The following is a 19,653-nucleotide window of genomic DNA, read 5'->3' on the forward strand; positions in this document are numbered from 1 at the left end:
AAAACACATTTTAAGCTAACATTTGTTGTTGTCGGCATTTGTTTTTGTGTAGACCAATCATACCCAAGAATGAAGGACACTAATGGCCGATTACCCTTATCAGCGACACCCGGGGTGCAATGTTTTTAATGATGTTCGATTAACATAGAAAGTAATGGGAAAATAAATGGGTACCCTTCATTAATTCTTCATATTATTTTTATTAATCATCTGAATTCTTATTAACACATACGACCGAATTCTACATAGATTTACCTTTCTGGTGATATTAAAAAATCCAATTTATCTTATCTCATTGTTAGGTCTCCGATTTTTTGAAATTTCATTATCTAAATTCCCTTACTCACATCAGTAAATATCGATGAATTACCTCAAAAGAAACGAGACATCAGTAACTAAAAAAATTGAAGCACACTTAATATGCGGAGGAAATACTATTAACACATACTGTTGAATACTCCTGTCAATAAGCTATGTTTTGATGTCAGAAAAGTCAGTTTAAATTAAAAAATTCTTAGGTCTCCGGCGTTTTGAAAAGTTGTCTTTGAAAAAAAATAACCAACACAAATGTAATATACGAAAACAACGTACATTAGCGAGATCATACTGTTATACATGTAAATTAAATTCCGGTTATTTTGAAATAAATGAAATAATACATAATAAGTTCAAATTCAAAGTGTTCACTGTGGCTATTTTTTATTGTTCAAATAGAAACGATAAATATTGAATACAAAATAAAATTATATTTAATTATATTAAATTGTATTCGTCGGGATAGCTCATCTGTTCAAAGGACATAATGGTGTTTTACTATAAGGGTTCTTGTTCATGATAGTTCATAGTTCGTATTATTTCATACAATAGAGACTATAAAGATATTTTTTATTCATATTTGGTGAAACGTATTTAATGATAAATGATAAAGTATACATTTACATTTAAATGATAATAAACGATTCGCTGTTTAATAATTTTTTTTTCACCCGTAAAACATTTTTCCATCATTTGTATTTCGATAATATTTAAAGAAAATGAAAAGGTGGTATATTAAAAAAGTTCGAAATTGATATATTGTCAAATGAATTTTATTATCAGTAGGCACCCTGTCGCTTGATTGTCTTTCCTATCTCCAATTACGATGTCTTATATATGCTCAACAGGATACCACTGTTTGTTTTCATGATTTAATTGAATCTGATACAATACAACTTGTGTTAATTGGTGACATATGTACATGTAATGAATGTATGCACGGTTTGTTGTGGAAGTATCATCCTGTAATGACATTACATCAATGTGGTGGAACTATTAAAACAAATTTGATAACTCGAAAACTAACTCAAAAAATATTTCAAATCACTCTTTTTTAGGGAATCGTGTTCCTCGCTCTTTAGTTTGACCATGGAAGTAAATTGTTTATTGTTATCTATGTATAGATAGTTTAATTTGCTGCTTTTATTTTTTTCTTTTTTCTTTTAATTTGTCATTTTCTATATGTATGGTTTTCTTTAATTACCTAATGGTGCAATACAATACACATGTAAGCTGTCTCTCGGTCTTTTTTAGAAATACACTGTTCAAAATGTTCTTGTGTGAAAAAATGTAACGCTTACAACACATTGCATGTTGGTTTCTGTTATAATGATGAATGTGTTGTCATTGTAAATGAATATTAAAAAGCCGATTGCTGAAGACCTGGTGACAAGTTTTAATCTTATGCACAGCAAAAGAGGCCCTTCTTCGTTGATATGCTGGGTTTTCCTTGTATTTCAAAACACCTTTTGTCTGGTGCATATGCCACGACTCATAAAAACTAACTTATATTTATTAATTTAGTTTTGTCCGACGAATTTGTGTCACTGATTTTTTTTTATTTAAATTTTCGATCTTTCTTACTGTTTGGAAAAAAATCTCAAACAAGAAAAATGTTTCCCAAGTTTTTATAATCAATTGTTCATGAGCAATGTAAATTGCTTTTTTTAAAGGCTATTTATTTATCAAAGACAAACTATGAATCGCATAAATGAGCTTTGATTTAGGGACGACATCAAAAGATCAATGTAGGATAAAAAAAAAACTTAATTCAAATAGTTTGGGGTGTGGGGGGGGGGGGGGGGGGGGGGGGTAAAATTGCTGCAAGTTTTGTTTATTTGACATCGATTTTACATATTTCTGTGTTGGTCAATCAATTTTTCCCAAATTAAGTTAAGAGGGGGTTGGGGTCAGTGAAAAAACTACGTGAATTAAGTTTGTTTATCCTACATTGAACTTTTGATGTCGTTCCTTATTGTCCTGTGAATTTTTATCCGTGACTTAATTCAGGAAAATTTTAAACCTTTCTTGCACTGTTGAAAATAAGGACAGAGGCACATCAGATATAAATACTGTTAGTATTAAATCGCACTGATAGCAGTTAGAAAATTTTAGATGGATGAAAATAAGTTGAAATATGAAAAAACTTTCAAATAAAAATTACTCCTAAACACACATAAAAAGGGAGACTCACTATAAAAGTGCTTGCGACCTAACTCGCTTCATGATGATGTCTTTAGTTATTAAAATTGATAATTCTTCACTTATCAATCAGAGAGAGAGCTCTACTTATCAATATCAATAAAAGCTCTATTTATCAATATCAATAAAAATATATTTTAACTGTTGAATGACTTATTCTTCAATTATTTAGTCTTAGAATTTATATCTTTAATTTTCACCAATTGTCTAAATTTGATTTATTGAACCTTTTTGTCTGCTTACGCCTTACCTAACTAAAGATGGTTGAGATATGTTTAGCCGTTTTTACATAAAACATTTAAAAAATGAAAAACATCTAGCTTGTAAGTTATTTCTTCAAAGACATATATAGCATCATTTTAAAGCAAACTTATTTGTCCAAGGCATAAATGAATGATTGTACTGAAACGAATGAATGTATATAGCCTATTGTTAGAAAGCAGGACAAACTTGTGGTTGCTGGTGTTAATATGTTTATAAAAAATACAGCTGATATTATGCCATATAATTACTGTATTACTAATGGTGATTAAACTACAATAAGCTACAGTTCGGTACCAATTTCTTCGTCAGCTCTGTTGCATAAGGACAAATGAAAATATTAAATTTCTTGGTAACAAGGATGTCATATAACTTCCTAGATGGTATTTTCTAAGATATATGAACATCAAAACTCATGAGATACATTTTATAACTGTTCCCTAATTTTTCAAAATAATTTCCCCTTCGTACATCTGGGAACAGTATATCAATATATATGTTCCTGCGTACATTGATTTATAATCTCGACGAGGTTTTGATCTCAATATCATAGTCCTTTTAAAGACCACTAACTCAAGTATCGTAATTTATAACTCCCGTGAAGACACTAATTAATTTTTATCAGAGACATGTCTCTGTTGTATTTAACAAGATTAGTAAATACAACGACATCTATTGGAAGGAGTAAAGAGTTATCGTTAATTATCTACTGTCCAATATATACAGATTGGGTTATCTCGCTTGGAAATGTGACATATTCTTGCACATGGGAAGTAGGTTCTTAATACTAACGGTATTGAAGAGTTGATCACTTTTATATGCCCCTAGCCTAAATACCACATGTTAAGATAGTCGGTAAGATAAATTCGTTACATAGTGTGCTAGTGACATAATACGATATATATGGGGTCAGTAAATTCCATATGGGGTGAGAGCGAATCCCCATATGGAATTTAATGACCCCATATATATCGTATTATGTCACTAGCACTCTATGTAACCAAGGAATTGTATATTTAAAAGGAATGGAAACGCAGCTCGAGATCAATTGGGATACCCGCAGAGCACCCGCAGAGCTATAATCCATGTCTGACTCGGTCGGAAGTATGATGAATAATATAAAGAATCATGACGGTGGCCCATTTCCTGTCATATAGATCGGTCTTTTAAATTCACGGGGTTATCTTGCTTGAGAAGATATAAAGGAGAGAGAAACCCAAAATCAAGAATAAACTTCCATTCCGTGAATAGTTAAGGCCTTAGGTATCATTTTAATGCCTCATCGAACATACGTTTTTAATATTTTAGTATGAAAATTCTTATTAAAATAGACCTCGGTCTTTAAACTTGAGTGAGTTTCATCCGGATTAATAAACAAAAAATACAGTGTTTTGATTTTTTTCTAAAAGCTCGGCAACTACGAAGTGCAAAACAAAATGGTTGATATCATTATGAAGCTGAAACCTTATTCTAGCATTTTGCCATTTTTTTAAGTTTCTGGTAACATTTCTGAATTTTCTACGATTTTTCGAAATTTCAGTTTTGAATTTCATTATTCTGTCAAAACACGTCTTTCAATCTGGGAGTGTAATACGATTTCTTCTAATTATTGGTAAGTAGAAAAAATAAAGTGAGAAAATGGGATATCATTTTAAAGAAGGAATATTTTCCTACAGTTTGGTATAAATTACGAATGCTAAATGATATTGGTACAATGTAAATGATTTTATTTCGAAACATGTTGAAAATTTTAAGTAGTGCGTCAATAAATACACCAACACGCCGTATTCTGGTAAGGGTTAAATAACTACTTGAAATAGATGCGACATTGACATACAATTTAAAAGCTTAGTCTTTTTTCTATCACATAGTGTTGGTTTTATGAAAATGGTGATAAAAACGAATTTGCTATGATTTTTCAAAATCCCATGTTTATAGTTCACATTGACGCCATTTTGTTCAGTCAAGTTCCACAAAAATTAGCTTATCAATGATACATGATAGATTATACCTGCAAATTGGATATCCCATACCGGTGTTTATAATAACACCTATTAACTAAGTTCTTTTTTCTACACAAAATACTACATCTGTTCACGTACTTCTTCCTTTATACTTTTCTATACCAGTCATATTCCAAAATTGAAAAGTTATTTTTTAACTTTTTGCATTACCTGAAATCTTTTTAAAAACTCGTATAATGTCAGGTTTCATTCGTGAAATGTCAAGAGGAGGTACAAGAAAAAAAAATGTTTTTCAGAAGTAACTTTGTTTAAGGTTGTATTTTTTGTTTATTTCATTTAAGGAATTGTATATCTAAATAGACAATTCCTTGTTTCATTTCATGATTTAATGACCAAGTTTGATAACTACTGCCAGATATGTAGCCTGGCATCCTGACCCAATCTAATACTTCGTCGATAGTCAAGCAGTTGGCCAGGATCCCAGGCTACCAGATAAGTAATGAGCCAGTTAGAGCGACGGGATGTAATTAACACACCACCCAAGTCAGAGATGCATCATACAATTTTCTTTGAAGTCGGCCGCGTTTCCATTCCTTTTAAATATACAATTCCTTGATGTAACTAATAATATGTTGTTACTGGTGACAAAATAGGGGTCAAATTCGATATTGATATACTTTTACAGTTTATGAGTTATAAATAAATGATTAGATAAATAAATAAATAAACAATCTTTATTTCAAGAGGATAATCCCATTTGTTAAAACTAATCTTCCTGAGAGTCCTCAAAATAATAATAACATATCTATAAAGCACATACAATATTATAATGATATATACACAATATACAATTTTATATAGATATTAATGAAAAAGCATATTAATTTGCACCATTTATGAAAAATTTGTAACAATTTGTTTTAAAAGATACATGTGTATTACTCATCTTTATTTCATTTGGTAAACTGTTCCATATTTGAGAACCAGAATATATAAATGTTTTCTTCAAAATACTTGTTTTTGGCTTCGGAACATTTAGTAGTTTTTCATCAGATGAACGTAAATTATAATTTTGATTATCAGTAAAATGAAAGTTTCCTTGTAAATAGTTAGGAACCATATCCTTTAATGATTTAAATACAAGTATCGCCTTTTGATATTGAATTCGTTTTTCCACATTGAACCAATTTAAACCATTAAACAATAAACTGGAGGATGTCATTATGTCAGCTTCTACTATAACCCTAGCAGATGTCTTTAATAACTTATTAAGTTTATTTATTCCACTTTCATAACAACTACCCCTTATATTGCATCATTAATCAAACAATGGCAGAATATAAGCATTAGAATAAATAATAAGTATATGCATAGGTACATACTTTCTTATCTTTTGTAATAAGTTGATTCTATTTGATATTGTACATGACATTTTATCTATTTGCTGATTCCAATTTAGGTTTTTGTCGATATATAAACCAAGAAGTTTTTCACAATCTACATTCTCTATTTGTTCATCTGAAATATTGATATCTGAACTGTTCCCAGTTGAATAAAGCCACTGTTTTGAACCAATAATCATTGATTTACATTTTTGGCATTTAGTTTCATACAATTTTCCGAACACCAGTTTTCAATTAAATAAATATCATTTTGAAGGTTAGCATTTATCTCATGTACATTATTACCTTTACTATGTAAAGTAGAATCATCTGCATATAAATCTATTAATGAATTTTTTATGTTCAGTGGAAAATCATTGATGTATAGTATAAATAACAGAGGGCCAAGGATAGAACCTTGTGGTACACCAGTTATTATGTATTAAGTATCAGACATGACGTTATTGACCTTAACTTGTTGAATTCGTTCAAACAAGTATGACTTAAACCAGTCTAGTGTACAGTTTGAAACATTATAATATTCAAGTTTTTTTTCAATAAAATTATATGATTAACCAGATCAAAAGCTTTCTTTAAATCTAAAAATATAACTCCGTTTATTTCTCCATTATCTATATTTGTTAACCATTCATCTACTAATTTAGTAATTGCAGTAGTGCACGAATGTTTAGATCTGAAGCCTGACTGTGTAGTATTAAGAAGGTCATTACTATTTAAATATATATCCAAACTATCAGCGATATGTCGTTCTATGATTTTGGAGAAACAAGGCAAAACTGCTATTGATCTATAATTATCAGGATTACAAGCATCGCCACTTTTAAAAATTGGGCAAACTCTTGCAGTTTTAAAATTACTAGGAAATTTACCACATTTGATGCTTAGATTAAATAAATATGTTAAAACTGGTGCAATGACATCACTGCACATACTCAAAATGTTTGACCCAACATCATCTAAACCAGTTGCTTAAGACTTGTAAAGTTTTTTTTAAATACATTTTTACATCTAAAATACTCATTTCTGGTATAATGAATTTTTCACTACCCCTTTGTAACTTTGATTTCACAAATCTGTTGAGTACATCGAAACTTGGACCTTCGTCATCATTACATAACTTGTTATCAACTATACCTTCAGCAATATTTGTGAAATGCATATTAAATGTATTTGTTATATCAGTATCATTTTCAATTACATTATTTTTATAATCAAAACGCATGATATTATTATGTATTTTTTTGGATTTAAACTTTTTACATACTTCCAAATAGTTTTACTATCTATACAATTTGAAATAGCATTTTGAAAATAATTTTTCTTTGCCTGTTCTACTAAAATGTAACTTTATTACGCCAAATTTTATAATTATATATATCTCCAATTCAATGAAAGTAATCTCTATCGAGCGCTATTTATATCAGAAGTCCACCACTCTGGTTGTTGAGTATTTTTCACCCTTTTAATTTTCTTAGGAGCAGGCTTGTCTAGGGTGTTTAGAAATAGATTATACCAAAAATTAGCTGCTTCATCAACATCTCCAATCGATTCAATGAGATGAAAAGGAGTATTTGTTAAATTTTCAATAAATATATTTTGATCAAATTGTTTGAATGATCTGTATTCTATGGATAAATGCTCCATTTTTGATATTTTTTGGTTGAGTTTTCTTGTTACGCAATTTATAATATGGTCTACATCGGTAGTATAAATATGGTCTATAGTAGTTGCACATTTATCTGTTACTCTTGTGGGTTTATGTACAATTTGTTCTAAGCCATATAAATTAATGCAGTCCTTCCATTTTTGATTTCCGACAACTGTATGATCTGTATGTGAATAGTTTATATTGAAATCTCCTAAAAGTGTAATTTCTTTATTTTCTGCTGACGCCTTTTCTATTTCAATTTGAACTGAATCAATCCAAGATTGCAATGAACTCGGTGGACCAAAAAATAAAATAGAGTTTGTGTTTGGAAATTTAATTTCAATCCATATAGATTCAATACCACCTATTTCTAAATCGATTCTTCCCTCGTGACATACACTATTTCTTATGTACGCAATCACAACTCCGCCATCCTTAATTGCGTTTCTATCTTTTCTTTCTATTTTGTAACCTTCAATTTGCAATGTTTCAGTACCAATTTCATCATTCAAAAATGTTTCTACCATACCAAATATATCAAATAGTTGTTCATTTTTCAATAAGAATTTTATTTCCTCAATTTTTGGTTGTAAATGTTGAAGATTTAAACAACCTAGTTTAAAACCTTTTTTAAATAACCAACTTGATTCATTATTTCTACTTTTTGAGATTTTTCCCAATTAATATTATTAATATATTTAGTATTACATGTGCATTGTATACTACTACATTTATCACATAACAGATTTAAAATATTATATCTGTTTGAAAAATTAGAACAAGCTAAATTTATGGAACGCCACAGCTGTCTTATGTGGAACTCTTATATTACGTTATGTTGTTTTATTATTACTTGATGATATGCTGTCTTTACATACTGATGTTTTGATATAACTCAATATGGCATAGTCGTTACTTAATGATATTTCGATATTTCACGAAATGTGATAACCACATCAAAGAATGAAAGGACCACATCAAATACTGAAACAAACACATCATGTAGTGTCAAATCGTCAAATTTTAAACATCATTACGTAATGTTAAAACCATATAAAGAATTGGCAAATCATCATAACGAAACAACAAAACCACATCATGTAATGAAACAACTACATTACGTTAAGTCACATACACATCAAGTAATGTTAAAACCACATTGCCTAATGAAACAACCGCATTAAATAATGGTGAAACCACATCGACTAATGACAAAGCCACATTGATTAATGACAAAACCATATCAAGTAATGATAAAACTATATCAAGTCAAAACGAAACCATATCGTGAAATATCGAAATATCATTAAGTAATGACTATGCCATATTGAGTTATATCAAAACATCATTATGTAAAGACAACATATCATCAAGTAATAATTAAACAACATAACGTAATATAAGAGTTCCACATAAGACAGCTGTGGCGTTCCATATAAATGCTACCTCTTAATATAATCTGACTTACGTACAGAATTTGGTATATGCAAGTCAAAAAATGGTGCTCTATTTACATTTTGTCTATTTAGTTCATTATTGTTTATATTGAAATCAACCCTGTCCTTTACGTTTTTTTGGTTGATTCCTGAGTGTTTGAAATTTCGCCTGTCTCTTGTGCTTATAGTACTCCGTGATTGATATCTTGGTTTTAGAGGGCTCCGTCTGAAGTTGTTTGTGTAATTTTGAGAACCTGAACCTTGTAATGTATTGCTGTTTTGTTGGTATAAATGATGATGTAATGGTTTTCCCTTGAATACTTTAATTATTTTATTTATGTTTGTCAACAACTTTATTGTTCCATATCTATTGAGATGAACCGTTCAATTGTTTCAAAAACTATTAACCTGGTAAGAGTTATTTACTGGTTAACAGTTTCCCATAAAAAGACTATTAATATAAAAACGAGAATATGTAGTATGATTGCCAATCAAACAACTATTCATCAGAGTTGAAATGAAGCGGTTGTAAGCAATTATAGGCCACCGTACGGCCTTCAACAATGAGAAAAACCCATACTTATAGTCGGCTATATAAGGCCGTGAAACAATTCAAACGAAAAAAACAAATGACCTCATTTATAACAAACACAAATTTACGAAAACAAATATGACAGACATGAACCAACGACAACCACTGTACTACATGCTCCTGACTTGGGACGGACACATAAAGAATGTGGCGGGGTTGAACATGTTTGTGAGTGCTCAACCCTCCCCTAACTTGGAATAGTGGTGCAAGACTGTAAAAATTAATTACAATTAACTCAAAAGATCGGTACGAGGCACAAAAACAACTAACATAAAAACATTAGAAACAAAGCACCGAAATAAGAGTACTCGCAGTTACTGAAATCTGGTTCAATGCTACTTACAGCTAATACATAAGTGTAGTTCTCCAAGACTAAAGTATCAATCAGTACCCATCCAACGGAATTAGTCCAAAGACGTCTTAAACAGTCTGAGAAACGGGTGACATTGTGCAATGCAAAAATTTAAGTAAACAGTATCGACAAGATGTAGGATCATGAATACTCATAACTGTACCTATTTAACAATATATAGATATAAGAAGATGTGGTATGAGTGCCAATGAGACAACTCTCCATCCAAGTCAAAATTTATAAAAGTAAACCATTATAGGTCAAAATACGGTCTTCAACACGGAGCCTTGGCTCACACCGAACAGCAAGCTATAAAGGACCCAAACATAACTAGTGTAAAAAAACATTCAAACAGGAAAACCAACGGTATAATCTATATAAAAAACGAGAAACGAGAAACACTTATGAACCACTTCAACAAACGACAACTACTGAACATCAGATTCCTGACTTAGGACAGGTCCAAACAGCGGGTTCAAACGTTTTAATGGTACCAAACCTTCACCCTTATCTGAAACAAAATTGTAACATCTCAACATAGAAAGACACACTATAAATATCAGTTGAAATGGCTTAACTCAATCAAAAGACATATTAACACCAGTGAACATACAGGTTACAATGTACTAAGTAAAGTTACATGGGCGCAGCCATTCGTGAAGGGAACATGACATAGAGATGAAAATAGCTAGCCATCTGTGATTGGTTGTTATATCATTTATATATTTTTCTCCTGGAAAGCATTATAAATAAAGTTTTATGCAAGCACAAATTTGTCCTCAAATGTATACGATCAAGGGCCGGAAATGTTTTTTTTTATTTTGATCAAATAATGGTATATGATACTAAGATTGGAAAATATGCATATCATGTGGCAGGTCAAAAAAGCGCCTTTCAGAATACAGAAAACCCATTATAGGTCAAAGTACGGTCTTCAACACGGAGCCTTGGCTCACACCGAACAGCAAGCTATAAAGGACCCAAACATAACTAGTGTAAAACCGTTCAAACAGGAAAACCAACGGTATAATCTATATAAAAAACGAGAAACGAGAAACACTTATGAACCACTTCAACAAACGACAACTACTGAACATCAGATTCCTGACTTAGGACAGGTCCAAACAATTGCAGCGGGTTTAAACGTTTTAATGGTACCAAACCTTCACCCTTATCTGAAACAATAGTGTAACATCTCAACATAGAAAGACACACTATAAATATCAGTTGAAATGGCTTAACTCAATCAAAAGACATATTAACACCAGTGAACATACAGGTTACAATGTACTAAGTAAAGTTACATGGGCGCAGCCATTCGTGAAGGGAACATGACATAGAGATGAAAATAGCTAGCCATCTGTGATTGGTTGTTATATCATTTATATATTTTTCTCCTGGAAAGCATTATAAATAAAGTTTCATGCAAGCACAAATTTGTCCTCAAATGTATACGATCAAGGGCCGGAAATGTTTTTTTTTATTTTGATCAAAATTGGGAAAAATTTTCTGCGAAATCGTAAGGTATGGTAAAAAACCCAAAAATTCACCAAGAAAAGCAATGGGACCATATATATATTTAGTTATGTTTTGAATTTCAAAAACAAATTCAATGATAGTACCGATAAAACAATATTAAAGATTTAACTACTGTAATTGATAGCCTTTAAGAATAACTTTATTCAAAGGATCAATTAGTTTACAAGGATCGTATCTAAATTTACGGGCTTTAAGTAGTATGAAAAGGCCGATTCTGCCGCAATCGCATTTTCAAGGGGAAATCCTGCATAGGACCCCCAGCCCCGACGGCCAAATGCAAACGGACGGCATCCCTATTGAGCATAGGGTAAATACAAGAATGTCATATGTATTCGATGGTAGAAAAGTCGCTCCAGAGGATAGTGGGGATAAGGATACCTTAAAGGGAAGGATGTCACAGATTAAAATAAATAAAGATATGACATCCGAAAGAAATATGATGGATTTCTTTCTGGAGAATGAAGAAGATTTGGAGGATAACACCCCAACCCCCCAAAGGCAGCAGCAGTGCTGCAATGCTCCAAACATAGTGCAGATGGATGAGCATACCGAGCAGTGTCAAAAATGCGGTTCACAATCCACCAAGTCGCGATTTGAGCATCATCAACTAGGGGAGCAGAAGACCACTTGCAATGTTCCGCTCAAGAGGAAGAAGGGTCAGTTCTGCAAGAGCAAGCCCGGGAAGGATGGTCTCTGCTGGAGACATAGCAAGCAACCACGCCAGCAGGAGGAGGAGGAGACCATCCCAGTCGAGGGTAAGATGGTGGTAAAAGAGACCATGAAGACCCTCCGTCAAATAGCTAAGGATGAGGGTCTGAGGGGGGTCAGTAGGAAGAACAAGGAGGCCTTGGTGAAGCTCATCGAGGAGAAAACCACCCATAAATTTGCCCGCCAGGAAGTCTTCAGCAAGAAGCAGCTCAAAGCGCTAGCAAAGAATCGTGGCCTCACCAAGTACTCTCAGCTCAAGAGAGACGATCTGATCCAGCTGGTGGAAGAGGACATCAAAAACGCTCCAGTCGAGGATGAGATCAAGGTCATCGATAGGCGGGAAGCTCTGAATGGCGTATTTGGCACGGTCGTCATCGAACCCGCGAAGCCGCACGATATGACCACTTTTCTGAAGGTAAGTCGGAGCACCATCACCAGCGCCATCTCGAATGCACTCGTTCAAAAGAAGGGATTGAAGGTGCACTTAGTGCTTCTAGCAGAGCTGGTGAAGACCAACCTCGCGACCGGAGAAAATACCTACATCACCCCTACCTTCAGATCACGCACGACAATGATCACGGAATCTGACGACCTCGAATTGGAGATTGCCTTCATGATGGAGAAGGTCAAGGAAAATATGGCAAAGTACATGCGGGAAGGGAGCGGGTGGACTTTCAGCAGCGTCGAGAAGCTAGAAATCCACCTCAACCAATTCAAGCCACTCAAGGGGGGCTCCTTCATATCAACCCCATTGGCTCTCGTGAAAAAGAAGGCGATCGTCAATGTGAAAAATGAGGATGATCGCTGCCTCCAGTGGGCAGTGCTGGCAGCCCTTCACCATGAGGAAGTCGACCAGAAATCCACCAACCGCGTATCGCAGTACAAGAAATGGGAAGAAGAGCTAAAATTCGAAGGCATCGACTTCCCAGTCTCGCTCAGGGCGATCGATAAATTTGAGAGGCAGAATCCCGCAATCAACGTCAACGTCTATGGCTTCAACGGCGTAAAGAAGGGTGAGGATGAGGAAGAGGATCTTCAGATTTACCCCCTCAGGATATCTAAGAATACGGGCCCCACCCACGTAGATCTCCTCTTCTTGACTCGCGAAGGTAAGCAGCATTACTGCTGGATCAAGAGCCTCTCACGACTCTTGAGCTCTCAAATCTCTGAGCACGGTCATGAGCTTTTCTTCTGTCGCAGATGCCTTTCCCACTTCTCCAGGCAGAATATCTTGGACGAGCATATGGAATATTGCAGCAAGAAAGATGCAGTCAGGATCGAGATGCCGGAAGAGGGGACCACCATAGCCTTCCATAGTATCAAAAAGATGATGAGAGTCCCCTTCGCGATCTACGCGGATTTCGAGTGCTTCACAGAGAAGCTCGACACCTGCCAGCCGGATCCATCCCACTCCTACACGAATGCCTACCAGCTTCAGCGACCTTCAGGCTTCTGCTATCACGTGAAATATGCTCACGGAGACTACAAGGATCCGGTCGTCTACTGCGGGGAGGATGCGGCAAAGAAATTCGTGCAGTGCGTGGAGGAAGAAGTGCAGGCCATCGCCAAGCTATACAAGGAGAATAAGCCCATGGAGCTGACTGACGACGATAAGGTGAGCTTCGCAGAAAGCACGCACTGCTACATTTGCGGAGACGAATTGGGAGAGGATAAGGTCCGGGACCACGACCATCTCACCGGGAAATATCGCGGCGCAGCGCACAACCAGTGCAATCTGGATTTCCAGCTTCCGAAGCACGTCCCCATCCTCTTCCATAATTTGAGCGGGTACGACGCCCACATCTTTGTCAAGGAGCTTGGCCACACCGAGGGTAAGATCAACTGCATCCCCAATACCGACGAGAAGTACATCAGCTTCTCCAAGCAGGTGGGTGATCTGGAGATGAGGTTCATCGACTCGTGTAGGTTTATGCTCAACAGCCTGGATACCCTAGCTAAGAATCTCACCCCCGACCAATTCGCGACCGTGAAGACGAGATTCAGCGATCGCCACGAGCTGATGATTCGGAAGGGGGTATTTCCCTACGATTATATGGATGGACCAGCCAAGCTGGAAGAGACTCAGCTCCCACCTAAAGAAGCCTTCTTCAGCACGCTCTCCGGAGAGCATATCAGTGATAAGGATTACGCACACGCTCAGAGAGTCTGGGAGACCTTCGAGTGCAAGACCCTACGCGATTATCACGACCTCTATCTCGAGACTGACGTGCTACTGCTAGTCGACATCTTCGAGAATTTTAGGGATATCTGCATGGCCAACTATGGACTCGATCCTGTCCACTACTTCTCCTCCCCCGGGCTATCCTTCGATGCCATGCTAAAAACCACCGGGGTTAGATTGGAGCTTCTTTCCGATCCAGATATGCTGATGATGTTCGAGAGCGGGACAAGGGGAGGGGTGGCCATGATCTCTCATCGTCAAGGTAAGGCCAACAACCCCTACATGGAGACCTACGATCGCTCCCAGCCCACCAAGTATCTCACCTACCTCGATGCCAATAATCTTTACGGGTGGGCGATGGCGCAGCCTCTTCCCACGGGGGACTTTGAGTGGGTGGAGCCGGAGGAGATCGACGAGATCCTGAGCTATCCCGACGACCACGAATATGGCGCCATGGTAGAATGCGATCTCGAATATCCGCAGGATCTTCACGACGCCCACAATGACTACCCTCTCGCGCCCGAGAACGTGGAGATCGGTAAGGTGCGTAAGCTTGTGCCCCATCTAGGCAAGCGCGAAAAGTATACCCTCCACTACAGAAATCTCAAGATGTATCTGGAGATGGGGATGAAGCTTACGAAATGCCGTCGTATCATCAGATTCAGACAATCCCCATGGCTCAAGCACTACGTGGATCTGAATACTGCTCTTCGCGCCAAGGCCAAGACCGACTCCGAAAAAGACTTCTTCAAGCTGATGGTCAACTCCGTCTTTGGCAAGACCATTGAGAATATCCGAAAGCGGGTAGACGTTAGGCTGGTCACCACCGAGAAGCAGGCCCTGAAGCTCGTGGCCAAGCCCAACTTCGATCGCCGCGTCGTCTTCACCGAGAATCTAGCAGCCGTCCACATGAAGAAGACCAAGCTGAAGTTTGATAAGCCGATCTACCTTGGAGCCTGCATTTTAGATATCTCGAAGCTCCTGATGTACGACTTCCACTACGGATTCGTGAGGAAGACCTACGGCAGTAAGGCCCGGCTGCTCTTCACTGACACCGACAGCTTGGCCTATGAGATCCAGACCGACGATTTCTACCAGGATATCACCCCGCACGTTGAGGCTAAATTCGACACTTCCAACTATCCTCCTGAGCATCCCTCTGGCATCCCCACCGGCAAGAATAAGAAGGTCCTCGGGATGTTCAAGGACGAGTGCGGCGGTAAGACCATGACCGATTTCGTGGGGCTCCGGGCGAAGCTATACGCCTTCAGGATGGATGACGGTAAGGCCACCAAGAAGGCGAAGGGAGTCACGAAGAGCGTCATCAAGCGCAGCATCGCCTTCGAGGACTACAAGCGATGCCTGGACACCCAGCAAGAGATCCATCGACCGATGAATATCCTCCGGAGCCATCTCCATCAGATCTACGCGCAGGAGATCAACAAAATCGCTCTCTCCGCCAAAGATGATAAGCGTCACATCCTCCCCGACGGCATCAGCACCCTCTCGCACGGCCACTATCGAATCACTCACGGGTGAGGACACTTAGCAGGCTCTGACGGGTGCGGATGCCCATCCCGCACTTAGCAGACTCTGACGGGTGCGGATGCCCATCCCGCACTTGGCCCATACCTAGATAAATGAGCATCATTCGCGTGCACGACATCCTCCTCCCTCACAAGCCTCTCTCGAATCTAGAGCTGGAGGAAGCTACCACAACCCTAAGAATCCGTCGATTCAGAGGCGTATTCATGCGAGATACCCTACCACCCAGCCCGCGCCGCATCGAATGTGGAATCTTGAATCACGATAGCTGGGAAGGTCCTGGAACGCATTGGACCTGCTGGTATAAACGTGGGCCGGTAAAGTATTACTTTGACTCCTATGGATTGCCACCGCCTGACGAGATGGTGAACTACTTACAGCCTGAAATTCGATATAGCACCGATGAATTACAGCAGCGAGGCTCGGTGGTGTGTGGTCACTTTTGTCTGTACGTGTTGAATATGCTGTCGGCGGGGAAGTCGCTAGAGGACGTGGTCTTCTCACTCTATAAATAAATGGATAAGTTTGGATCTCATGCAAGAAAGCGCGCATCCCTTTGGCGAATGCTGCAGGATTTGGATATGAACGACAATCGTATTACTAGCCTAGGACATCCCCAGGACAGCTCGGATGCTGTGACAAAACGGTGGGTAACCCAACAAATGAAAGATGGTATAAAAGACATCAATGACCTGGAGGCTGCGCTTGAAGCAATTTCAAAAGAGCTCGAGGCGATGAAAAAACACCTGAACGGTCTCGAGAAAGATGTGGTGAAGTGTTTGCCTATGGCCGGCGGTATGATGAGTGGTGTCCTGGATATGCAGGGATACTCGATCGTCAATCTTCCAGAGGGGGTGGCGGCACATGAACCGGTAACCAAAGGATGGTATGCGAAGAACTATGTAGATCTAAGCATGGCGATTCAAAAGAAAATAAACACCATCGAACAGAAGGTGAAATCTTATCACACGACGGACAGGAGCCGGCGCGAATTGGATTCCATATCTGAGGAGGACCAGCGCATCGACAGAATCAAGGCGAAACTTATGAAATTATAAGGTAACACAGCAGAGTTTTCCTGTCCTATGAATTAGGACAAGAAAACTTGACTAGTCTATTGCACATCTGCAGCTTTGACCCAAGAGTTGAATTCCGTGGGATACCCCCTCCACTTGACGTAGAGCTCTTTTATCCCTCCCCGGGTTCTCCGGCGCAAGACCTTCTCGATGCGGTAGATGTTTTGATCAGTCTTTTGAAGTTCGGGCTCATAGAAGGATCCCTGAATTTCCTCGCCGCTGAAATCCTTGAGGCGATAGGTGGGTGGCTGAGTGTTCAACACTAGGGAAATGGTGAATACTTCCTCGGTCCAGCGGGGTGTGTATCCCTTCTCGAATGTACCTTTCTTCTTGGTGATTCGGACTTTGTCGCCAGCATGAAATCGCGGTGGTTTTATGGGAGGTATGCTGCCGTAAAGGTTCCAATACACCTTGTTTTCATGCTCCTTATGACTTGCGGCGACAGGGGTCATTTTGATGGATCGGTGCTTGGTGGTATTGTACTGGCGAACAAGATTATCCAAAACATTGATGTAGGTGCGTGTAGAGTTGGCCGAGAAATATTTGAACATTTTCTCTTTCATTGTGCGATTCCAACGCTCAACCACACTCGACTTCTCCTCATTTTCGGTGGAGTAGAGCTCAATATCATGCTTTTGAAGCAGCTGATTTACATCCTTGTTGTAAAACTCAGTGCCTTTGTCTGTCCAAAGCTTCTTGGGCATACGCTCCTTGAACACCGCTTGAAAGGCATCCCGCACCGTCACCCCCTTCTTGTTTTTGAGTGGTATCAACCAGCCATATTTGGAGAAGACATCGATGATGCTCAGGATGAACTTATTTCCCTTGTTGTCCCTAGAAAAGGCACTCATATCAACAAGGTCGGCCGCCCAGGTCTCATCCACACCACCCACTACCACACGGCGTTTCTGAAACTTACGTCGAACTGGTTTGTGCAACTCCTCAGCTAAATCATCGGTCCAGCGAACTTTTTTTTTTTAATACCCAGACCGAATCGAGCTTTGGTACCGATGATGGGTCCGACGATGCTGCGGTCCATGCGTTCGCGTGTGGTAGGGTTGGGAATGGTGTTAAGCGAGGCTAGCATAGCTTTGTCACAGATGGAGTTGCGTGAAGCGGTATCCTTATGCTGGGCATAACAAAGATCGTGGTGATATGCAGCCTGGTCCACTCGATTAATGGGTTTTGACCAAGCCTTCGGGGTGCCATCGGGGAGTAGTCGCTTGCTAAGTTTAGTCCCTGGCCCGGTGAAGTTGTGTCCGGGGAGATGCATTTCCATGGGTAATCGGTTGATTAGTTTGTTCATGAACCCTGCACCGGTTGTAGCAACAAACTGAGACTTCTTGGCACCGCACACCTTGCAGTTGCCAACCTTCCTCCGTCTTCCGTTGCTGGTAATTGTTTCACCAGGGTTAACTGTGTCCGTCTTCCTACGACATTTTACGCAGAAGATCATCGTTATTTTATTTAAATAAATGAACGTTGAAGACATTTCCTACAGTGCCAACGCCCCCAAGAGGAGCAATCACTACCTCCTACCGCAGCGGTCGATCAGAGGGTTGATCATTGGGAAGTCGGACTGTGGTAAGACAACGCTGTTGAACAACCTACTCCTGCGCGATGGATGGCTCGACTACGATCGATTGTACGTCTTCGGAAAATCGCTTCACCAGCCCATCTACCAGCTGTTGCAGCAAGCGCTGGGAAAAGGCTTCCCTAAGGAAGATATTCGAGACCTCCTACAGTGTAAGAGCAATTCACCCTACTCGTTGATCGATGTGGTCGACGCCTTACCACCACCACGACACCCGAGTGGTATCGACACTTTTTTCTTCGAGCAAGGGAGCGATGTACCAGACCCCCGGGAACTTGATCCCAGCCGAAAAAACCTCATGGTGTTCGACGACTTGATGCTGAGCAAACAGAACACGTGTGAAGACTACTACGTGCGCGGTCGCCACAACAACGTCGATTGTTTCTACCTGTGTCAGAACTACTTCAAACTACCCCGACAATCGATCCGAGAAAATGCAAACTTCCTCTGCCTCTTCCAGCAGGACGCAAAGAATCTCGACCATATTCGGCGCGATCACTGCAACGATCTTACCAAGGAACAGTTCGACGCTCTGTGTAAGCATTGCTGGTCCCAACCTTATGGATTTGTAACCATCGATCTCACAAGCCCCAAGGCAAATGGAAAATATCGATGCAAATTAGAAGAGTTCTATGAGGTATAAAATAAAAAAATGAATCACTTGCAGGAATTTTTCCTGGAGAATCAACGGGACTTGGATCGGGAGTTTGAGAATGCTCCCAAGCCCTCACGACCACCCCCTGAATGCAAGCACGAGTGGGACTCGGTCGATATGACAAGTATGTGTTGGAAATGCGGTCGCACGATCATCCGCCCGATCGATAGCAGTAGAGGTG

At 38.6% G+C, this 19,653-nt stretch overlaps 1 protein-coding gene across 2 annotated transcripts in view; it reads left to right on the forward strand.

Moving 5' to 3' along the window:
• Positions 1 to 19,653, forward strand: part of LOC127716503 (uncharacterized) — a 102,381-nt gene that overhangs the window by 15,644 nt on the left and 67,084 nt on the right. The gene's annotated exons all lie outside the window — the stretch shown is intronic.

The sequence above is a fragment of the Mytilus californianus genome, unplaced genomic scaffold (assembly GCF_021869535.1).
Source record: "Mytilus californianus isolate M0D057914Y unplaced genomic scaffold, xbMytCali1.0.p SCAF_9, whole genome shotgun sequence".
NCBI classification, from domain to species: domain Eukaryota; kingdom Metazoa; phylum Mollusca; class Bivalvia; order Mytilida; family Mytilidae; genus Mytilus; species Mytilus californianus.